This window comes from Eptesicus fuscus, chromosome 8 (genome assembly GCF_027574615.1).
Source record: "Eptesicus fuscus isolate TK198812 chromosome 8, DD_ASM_mEF_20220401, whole genome shotgun sequence".
NCBI lineage: Eukaryota > Metazoa > Chordata > Mammalia > Chiroptera > Vespertilionidae > Eptesicus > Eptesicus fuscus.
The window spans coordinates 52,673,855-52,683,545 of record NC_072480.1 but is presented as its reverse complement, the minus strand read 5'-3'; the positions used below and the strand labels follow the sequence as shown (position 1 = coordinate 52,683,545).

General features: G+C 36.4%; 1 pseudogene; it reads left to right on the top strand.

The window, feature by feature from the left end:
• Window positions 1-339: 339 nt before the first annotated feature.
• On the top strand, window positions 340-455 carry LOC114232459 (U2 spliceosomal RNA; annotated as a pseudogene).
• Window positions 456-9,691: the final 9,236 nt, after the last annotated feature.

Sequence of the window (9,691 nt, the reverse complement as noted above, 5' to 3'; positions counted from 1 at the left end):
GAAAAAATAAAAATCAATATGTGCCACAATGATTTTGCATTTAAAAATTTAGCTATAAAACAAATATTAATTCAATTTTTCTTATGGAGAGGACACTAAGAGAACTAGGCATGGTTATTTTATATGTTTTATGATTGATAATCAATGCCATATGTACTTAATGGTAAAATATTCAAATAAGTGAATGTAATTTTTTAACAAGCAGTTATTTTCAATTTTCTTTTTGTATATAATTCAGAAATACAGTACATTTTCTAAAAAATACATCACTATATTTCAAATTTAAAAAAATAATTATGTGTTATTTTGATTATTGTATTCTGTTCTCAAAATTTATAAGTTGCTTCTTGGCCTTTTGGCTAAGATCAAGTGTAGTATCTGTTCTTATCAGTTTAATTCTTGAAAATATGTGTGCCTTTGATATGATGAATATCTTTTAAACACTAAGAATCTTAGAATATCCTGATTTGTTCTCAAAAAACATTGCATATAATTCAGTTTTAAGGAATTTGATTAAATTCTATATAATATAAATGATTAAATGGGAGATGATAGTGAATATAAAATATAACATTGAAAAGTTAAGTGATATATAACTAATGTATAAAAAGGTAAATGAATTAATCTGAAAGGAAATTAAGATCTGTTGTCAGAGCTTTTCTGCAATGTAAAAAACCACATGCTTTTTGTAGGAGCCAATAATTACGTACATAATAAACTATTTTCTGCTTTAAAAGGAGTTATACTTTCCTGTTATTTAAAAAAAATTGAAAAAGTATTTCTATCTAAGCACTTTAACAACCAAGTTAAGTAATTGTAAATAACGAGTCAACCCATATAGATACCTAATAACTAGTTCTGTTCAAGTGAGGAGATCAATAGGGAATTTGATGCAACCAACTTTATGAACATTGCAATTTCTCAGAATTTGAGTTTACCATGACTAAATGTCTTTAATATATTGCATTTTAAAAAGTGGTCAAATGTAATATAATACTGATTTGTGGGATTTAAGTAGTTTAGTAGATTTTAGAATAAGAGATATTAAGAATAATATCCCATGATAAAAACTAGAACACAAAATAAAATTTTGAGAGTACACTTGAGTAGGCAGTGAAAAATACATAAAAAATTGGAAACCCCTTAGTTAATAGTGAGTACTGGGACTGTTACTATTGTTTAGTCTTTTGCAAATTCCTCTCTGCATTAGTATTTTCACTCTAGAATTTTAATTGGTCTATATTTTATCATAATGAAAATATTTTAGCTTATTTTCTAATGTAAACATTTTAAAAAGACCACACTACTTACATTTTTATTTGGCACTGAAATCAGTATCCTACATAAGTGTCAAGTGTGTATTGAAAATATGCAATTTTCTGATTATTTTAAGTGTTTCCTTATATATGTGAGAATAAATGAATCAAAAATCTTTCCACAAACAAAGAGAATGCATATTAACATGGTAGAAGGGCCACGTGTCACCTGGAGTCACCAAGGCTTTTTAGATAGTGGAAGTGGGCACTATTAGCAAATTTGCTGCAATACCCAGTGCTGACTGGGTCTGCCCCTGGATGACTAAGATGTAAAGTCACCTTCACTTTTTCCAACTCTGCATGTTTTCCTTTTGGAATATTTTTCTAGAGTAACAATCTTGGTCTTTGATGGAAGTTTACTGGACGCGAGTGAGATTCTTCTGGATGTAAAAGTTTTCTGGGCCTTAATTTTGGTTAATGGCATATCAATAGAGAGCATGTATATCCTGGCCTGTCCTCTGCCCCACGGTAGAAGCTACTTTGGATTTTTTTCCCTTGCCAATGACTAAATGGATAAATCTGCTTAATTAAGGGTGTCATTTTATAAAACTCACTTGTTTACAGTTTTGTTATAATCTACAGCTCAAGTACTTGTAAATAATTAAGTTGACATTTTTATCTCCGACTTACTCTTTTTTAAAAATATATATTTTTATTGATTTCAGAGAGGAAGGAAGAGGAGTGAAAGATAGAAACATCAATGATGAGAGAGAATCATTGACCAGCTGCCTTTTCATGCCCCCTTCTGGGGACCGAGCCTGCAACCAGGGCATTTGCCCTGACCAGGAATCTAACCTTGACCTCCTGATTCATAGGTCGACAGTCAACCACTGAGCCACACCAGCCTGGCTGATTTACTCTTTCTTTATCAATTGTTTCCAAATCCAGATGGGGGATAGATAGGGAATGGGAGGGACATATTCATCTTACTCCCAACATAATTTATTTTGCTTTTAAAGTGACTTTAAACAATATCAGCACTATCTGAAAGCACAATATTGCATAATAACACTTGTATGTGCATGTGTACATACCACAAATATATCATAACAAAGCAAAAACATAGTCACAGGTAATTTAGTAATCATACTGGATTGTCTTTAAATATGTCTTAATAGATGCCTCAAGTTTATTCCACGTACTTCTTTTGTTTGGGGGCTCTTGTGCCATTCCACAATTTTCCTATATCAGCACCTTTGCAAATGTGTTTTTTTTCTTGTCAGTATTTATCTTCCTTAAATCTATAAATGTTTCTTACTTAATTCAGGTCTCTCAGTGAATGTCACTTCCTCAGAGAAACCTTCCTTGACTGCTAAATAACATGGGTCTGACTCCTCACCTCCTAAGCCCTTACTCTATCTGATTTCGTTTTCTTCCTGGTACAAATAACTCTTTTAAGTTATAATACATTTTATGAGCATCTTTTAACCTTCCTTAGGAAAAAGACTGTCTTGTATTGATTTATGCTCAGGGATGAGTAGAGCATTCATCAGATTTTGGATACTTAGTAAAAATGTCTTGAATGAAAAACAGGACTAAATGCTGGTGAACAGCTAAACATATAAATAAATGTAAAAGTAACATGCTATAATTATAAAAGAAATTGTATAATGCATATTTTTGTTTGAATTGAGTCACATTTTTTTACCCAGAACACATTTACTTTTAAAAAATATAAACATGTGACTTAAAAGTCTTAAAAGAGTTTTCTGCTTACCAAACATCTTAGCTAATTTTAGGAAAGTACATTATTCCATTTTCATTCTAATGAGAAAACTTGTCTGTTAGAAGAGTGAAATTAACTTCACTTGTTCCTGCTAATGGAAGTCTGAGCACTAGCATAAATCATTTTAGTCTGTAGATTTATAGAAAGAAGCTAGAAATTGCCTCCTTATGTAACTTAGAATAGAGATTGAAATAAAAGAGATCTTGGAGAAGAGATGAGAGTGGAGGCAAGACTAATTACCACTATTAAAACAGTTCTTCGCTTTTCTAGAATACTGAAGGGCTCTGAAATATGTTCACCTTCACTCTCTCATTAGGGAAGTTAATAAAATGAGTTTATGTTGTTGTTGTTGTTGTTTTGTTTCGTTTTACTCTTCAGACAGAGTAGTGATTCACTCGAGGCCTCATTGTGTGCAAGAGGTGAATGGCACTGCAACTCAGGTTTTTGGCTGCACTGTTCTCCCCCCATCTTTTTTTTCACTAAATACTATATCTCCTGCTTCATAAAAATTAAGTTGGTATTATACACTGTGGCATATAGAAATGAGCCTTCAGTGAGTTCCCAGTCTGTGGGAGACCGGTGTGTAAATGACCGTTGGAGTCCCTGGTGATAGGTCCTCAAGTGGAAAACACGCTGAGCCATGTGCTGTGGGAGCACAGGAAACAAGCACCTGACAATGACTGGGGAAGTCAGGGGAGGCTTTGTGGTGTGGGTGGCATGTGGCCCAGGTCTTGAAAGAGCTGGAATGGGTTAATATTAATATACTAGTGGCCCGGTGCACAAAATTTGTGCACGGGCGGGTGTGTGTCCTCAGCCCAGCCTGCACCCTTTCCAATCTGGGACCCCTTGAAGGATGTCCGACTGCCGGTTTAGGCCCGATCCCACAGGGATCCTACAGGGATCGGGCCTAAACCGGCAGTTGGACATCCCTCTCACAATCTGGGACTGCTGGCTCCTAACTGCTCACCTGCCTGCCTGCCTGATTGCCTCTAACCACTCTGCCTGCTGGCCTGATCACCCCCACCTACCCTCCCCACTGGCCTGCTCGCCCCCAATGGCCCCCCCACCAGCCTGATCACCCACAACTGCCATCCCATCCTGTTCTGATCACCCACAACTGCTCTCCCCTCTTGGCCCCTAACTGCCTCTACCTTGGCCCTGCCACCATGGCTTTATCCAGAAGAACGTCTGGAAGGTCTCCTGGAAGGTCTCCAAGCCTAATTAGCATATTACCCTTTTTATTAGTATAGATTTTATTTTTATCAGTATTCATTAATGAGATTGCTAAGAAAGCACACACATAAGTTACATTATGAGAAATAACAGTTTTTGTGAAGTGTCATAAGGAGATGACTACATCCTTTCAATGATGTTCATTGTAGTATTTCATGGCTGCTTCCTTCCCCATTTAATAGAAATAATTCCATTTCCCAGTAGCTTTCTGCTTATGATCATGTTCTCTGACTTCATGAAGCCCCAAACTGTCTTTTCATGTCAGATTATCAATTTCTTAATTCATTTAAAAAATAACAACAACTTTGTTGTGTTTTAGGATTTGGGGATACAGTGGTGATGATGGTCAAGTCATTGTTCTAAGGCAGTTAATTGTTTCTGCAGCCTGGCCTGTGCTCAGCTGAGCAGCATCTCTCTGGTTCCATGAGATGGCTACTGGGCTCGCTAACTCACTGCTGTGTTTGCAATCAACTGACAACCTCAAGTTCTTTATACTCCTCATGAAAAATGAAGGTTAAATGACAGTAAGTCATTATTGTAAAAAAGCAAACATGTGATAATTACTTAGGGTATGGTTAAGTTGATAGCAATATAATACCAGAATTTCATCTATAGGCAATATGTTGTAAAATAAAAGCACTAGAAAACATTAAAATGAATCAAATTCAAGAAAGAGTTGAAATACAAAGTCACTTTATATCAGCTTAATTTTGCACCTATACTAACACAGGATTTGGCTTGTTGACATCATTGGGAAGAAAAAACACACAAATTTTTTGAAAAGTTGAATAATCATAAAAATAATTGTAAATAAAATTATAAGTTAAGAAAAAGAGCATTTATTATGTCATCTGAACTCAAATACACTCAACAAATTGGGAATTTTGAGATCATTCTAAATCTTCATTGTGACAGTAATACTGCAAGAGTAAAAGAGTGAGTGGAAATAGGGTAAGAAAGAAAATTCAGCCCTGGCCAGGGGGCTCAGTTGGTTGAGTTGGTTGGAGAATTGACCAAAAGGTTGTGGGTTCAATTCCCAGCCAGGGCACATAACTAGGTTGCAGGTTTGATTCCTGGTCTGGGTGCTTACACAAGGCAACCAATTGATGTTTCTCTCTCACATAAATGTCTCTCTCTCAAATCAATAAAAATATATCCTCAGGTGAAGAATAAAAAAAAGAAAATTCATTTGGTATTTCAGTGTTGTAATATTAGCATCCTACACTCTTAAGACAGAATATGATGTTCCTAAGGACTACTAATAGCTATTGGTTAATTTAATATCAGAAACTTTGTATTCAAAATATATACATTCTTGTTAGAGAACTTCACTTTAAATTTTATCAGTTAACAGCTTAGTGTTATATATAACTAAACGGTTCCTACAATAGAACAAGGGAGGTGGATATAAGAATTAGAATTAGAAATAAATAATTTACCTGTTGTCAATGCCCTCCAGAAAAGACCTCTCTGAACATACTTGTAGTTAAGAAACTTCTGCTGATTATCAGTGCAGGGAGAGGGTGGGGGGACATTTGTAACCAGGAATGTCTCAGTTGTGGGGAAGCGTAAGACTTGGTTGGAAAGTTGTAAGGAGGACATTCTGAGAAACGGAAAGTGTGTGGAAGGCTGCCTGCCCTGTTTGTCAGAATTCTGACTCAGGGGAGACTTAGGGGAGTGTTGAAGGCGGTGCCCCTAATTATTCCTTGACCTTTCCAAATAAGTCTGTGCATGTGCAGACCCCTGGGTGTTTACTGGAATCCTTATGCTTAATCCTGGATGCCCTTGCCTAGAGGACAATGTAAACACATGTGTCCTCCCAAGATTACTCACCCTACTGATTGCATCTAAAGATAAAAATTCCAATAAAGGCCTAACGAGGCAGGCAATTGGTCACTTCAGCCAGGCCATCCCTTAGTCCTCTCCCCCACAGTGAAACTGTGCTGGGTTAATCTGTTCATCCATCATTCATGTTCTAGTGTTGCTGGTCAGCCCAGGCACTCAGTAAAAGGGTGTTAGAAAGGACTTGTTATAAGATTTGGGCTTATATCAAGTGATTTTAGGGAAGGTGTAAGAAAGTGAGACTTTCTTTTGGACTAGATGTTGTTTTAGTCTATTTGGGCTGTTATAACAAACTACCACAGACTGGGTTGCTTTTAAAGGAAATTTATTTCTCACAGTTCTGGAGGCTGGAAGTGTGAGATTAGGGCATCAGCATGATCAGATTCTGATGAGAACTCTCTTTTTGAGTAGCAGATGGATATTTTCTCATTGTGTCCTCACATAGCAGAAGAGGTAAGAACATTCTCTGTGTCCATTTTGTGACATCATTAATCCCATACATGAGGTTTCTACCTTCATGTTCTAATCACTTCCCCAAAGTCCCACCTTCTATTACTATTATAGTGAAGATTAGTATTTCAACACATAAATTTGAGAGGATCCAAACATTCAGGCCATTCCAGGATAGTCCCTTGATTTCAGGGCAATTTATTTTTTATTTATTATTTTTTTTTACATTCTCCGGGGTATGTTAAACTCTGATTTGGAGAACAATACAAGAATTTATTAAATAGAAATATTTTGGCAAGACGCACAGAAACAATCATAGAATATATATTCCATAGTCATTGTGAAGTGCCAACTCTTTGTTTTGTAGAGGCTCTCATCATAGTTTATGAAATTTGGCAGTCATGACAATTATCCAGAGGTGATAGCTCATCCCCCAGATAGTCAGCAATCAATGCTTCTAACAAAGAGCTCATTGTTTATTAACCTATTTAAGAATCATGACTTTGGAACTATCTTTACAGAAAAAGGCTGAAGGCCTCTCTAGGCTTTAATGTCATTAGCATAAAGGAATGACATTGAGCAGTGTGTCTAAACTATTTTAACCACTCTACCTTTTGATATCTTTATTTTTTCAAAGAAAAGTGCAATTACCTACTAAAATAACAACTTACCAATTTTACCAATGACACCATTTTTTAAAAAAAATTACATGTTAAGTAATAAAACCGTATGTGTTGATTGAGATATAGATACACAAAGGGCTTGCATAATTGCTTCTAGGATGCTTGGACTTAGGATATATTTCTTCTTTGACTTAAGAAATATTTCTAGTTGACCACCCTGGAGTGGTGATTCTCAATTAGGGCAATTGATCGCTCCTTGTGTTGCTTGAGATACTACATAGATTTTACAGAATGAGCTTCAGGTCACAATTCTGTAGTATCTTGGAGTAAATTATAAACATTTAACAACACTGATATCTCCTTATTCTTCTTCTAATTTTAGCTTTCCATCAATTTTCTTTGTGGGAACATTTTTCTCTGCCTATTATTGGTCAATTGGGCTCATTCATTGGCTACAGCATGACTGGAAAGAGCAGAAAAAATGTGGTTTCAGAACAAAACCTGAGATGGATGCTGATGACACTAACAGGTGGAGCATGACAGCTTCACTCCTTACAGCTGATTGGCTAGTTATTTCCTAAAGAGGGATCGGAGCAGTGCCTCTCTGTTGCTGCTCTACCCAGCTAGAGTGAAAATATTAAGTGCAGAGACTATATGTCTATCTTCACTCTTGTATTACTTTCTAAAGAAAATAAAACTTAAGATAAAGGATATTATAGGTTAACTTTATTAAATCATTAATATATTTTTATTATTAGCAAAATTTCTAATACCATGAGTATATCAACAAGCAGGCTACCATTTTATTAAATTTATTATCGTTCTTTTTCAGAATAGTTTATTTATTTATTTTTCAAGAAAAATGATCCTATCTAATAATAGAGTAACATATAAATTACCATCACTCCGCTATGCCCACGATTGGGTGGCAGGAGGCTGGGGGGCGGGACTTGGGGTGGTCTATCCGGCCATTGAGAGGCAAGGATCCGCTGCCACTGAGGGGGATACCCTGCTGTTGAGAGGCGCAGGGGGCGGGACTCCTGCCCCCTGTGCCTCTCAAAGGCCAGATCCGCAGCCGCTGAGAGGGCCTGCCGCGGACACCCAGCTGTGCCTCTCCACGGCAGGGTAGCCAGGTGTCTGTGGCAGCCCCCCTCAGCGGCCGTTGAGAGGCGCAGGGGGCGGGAGTCCCGCCCCTGCGCCTCTCAACAGCAGGGTAGCCCCCCTCAGCGGCTGCGGACCATCAAAAGTGGGGGAGCTCGGTGCCTGTCTGCTCTGGCACCAGGCCTTTTAGAAGCCTCCGCCAAGCCAGAGGCTCTGAAAGGCCTGGTGCACCAGCGGACAGGCACCCAGCTCCACCGCGAAAAGCGAAAGCGTGTAGGGGACCCTACACGTGCATGATTCAATCATGCACTGGGCCTCTAGTTTTAAATATAATAATGTTACATGCAATAAACATTAATATTTCAAGAAAAACAATTTAATATAATAATGTTACATGCAATAAACATTAATATAAAATATTTTAAATATAATGATATTATTATATTAACATTATTATAATAACATTATTATATTTAAAATCACTTTTCTTAAAATATTAATGTTTATTGCATGTAACATTATTATACTTAAAATCGGTTTTATTAAATTTATTGTGACTGAATTCTGTTTAAAACACATTTATAAAATGCATACACAATGTGAATCTTCACAACTCTAAATATTTGCTGTAGTCCCTGGTAATTGAATGTCACATATTCACAGGACTATAATGTTTTGAAATAAGCAGATCAAACTTGTTTTGAGTATTTCATAGTTGTTTTTCGTTTTTATTCAATAAATATTTAGGTAATGGGTATGTTCTCATTACCAGATTTTTCTAAGATATAATTCCCAAAATGATCATTATCTCTAACAATGATGATCATAATCATGGTCATAACTTTGAGCTGTATTGTAAAACATATACTCCAACGAAATTTAAAATGCTGGTCACCCTGCAAGAAAAGAGAAGCTAAGACTGGAAGTTGCATACGATACCCATATTGATTGCTTTAGTCTTTTAAAATCCCCTTCACATTGTTTCAGAGGAAAGAAAGAGCACGTAATAATACTGGCATTATGAAATGTTGAGGTCTGAACATTTCCTTACAATTGTTATGTAAATGTATTTGTTGTTGAAAGGGACATGCTAGTAACAAAATACAGACATTTATAAAGACTTGCTTTAAGAACAATAGTGCAGTGTCTCTGTGGTGGTGAAACCAAAATGTGGTGTTTGAGTTCGAGTTTGTTGTCTAGCAAAACCAAGGAATGAATTTGCAGACAAAAAAAATGGTTAGCAGAAGCAAAGTTTATTGAGAGATGCCAGTCCTGGAAAAGGTTCAGCTGGGGTTCCAAAAGCATCCCAGGGTCTAGATCTTCCATTCCTTGTTTCAGTCTTATAGTTCAGCATCCAAATGAATTAAAATCTATTAGTCCATGTGTAGAGTCCCACATGG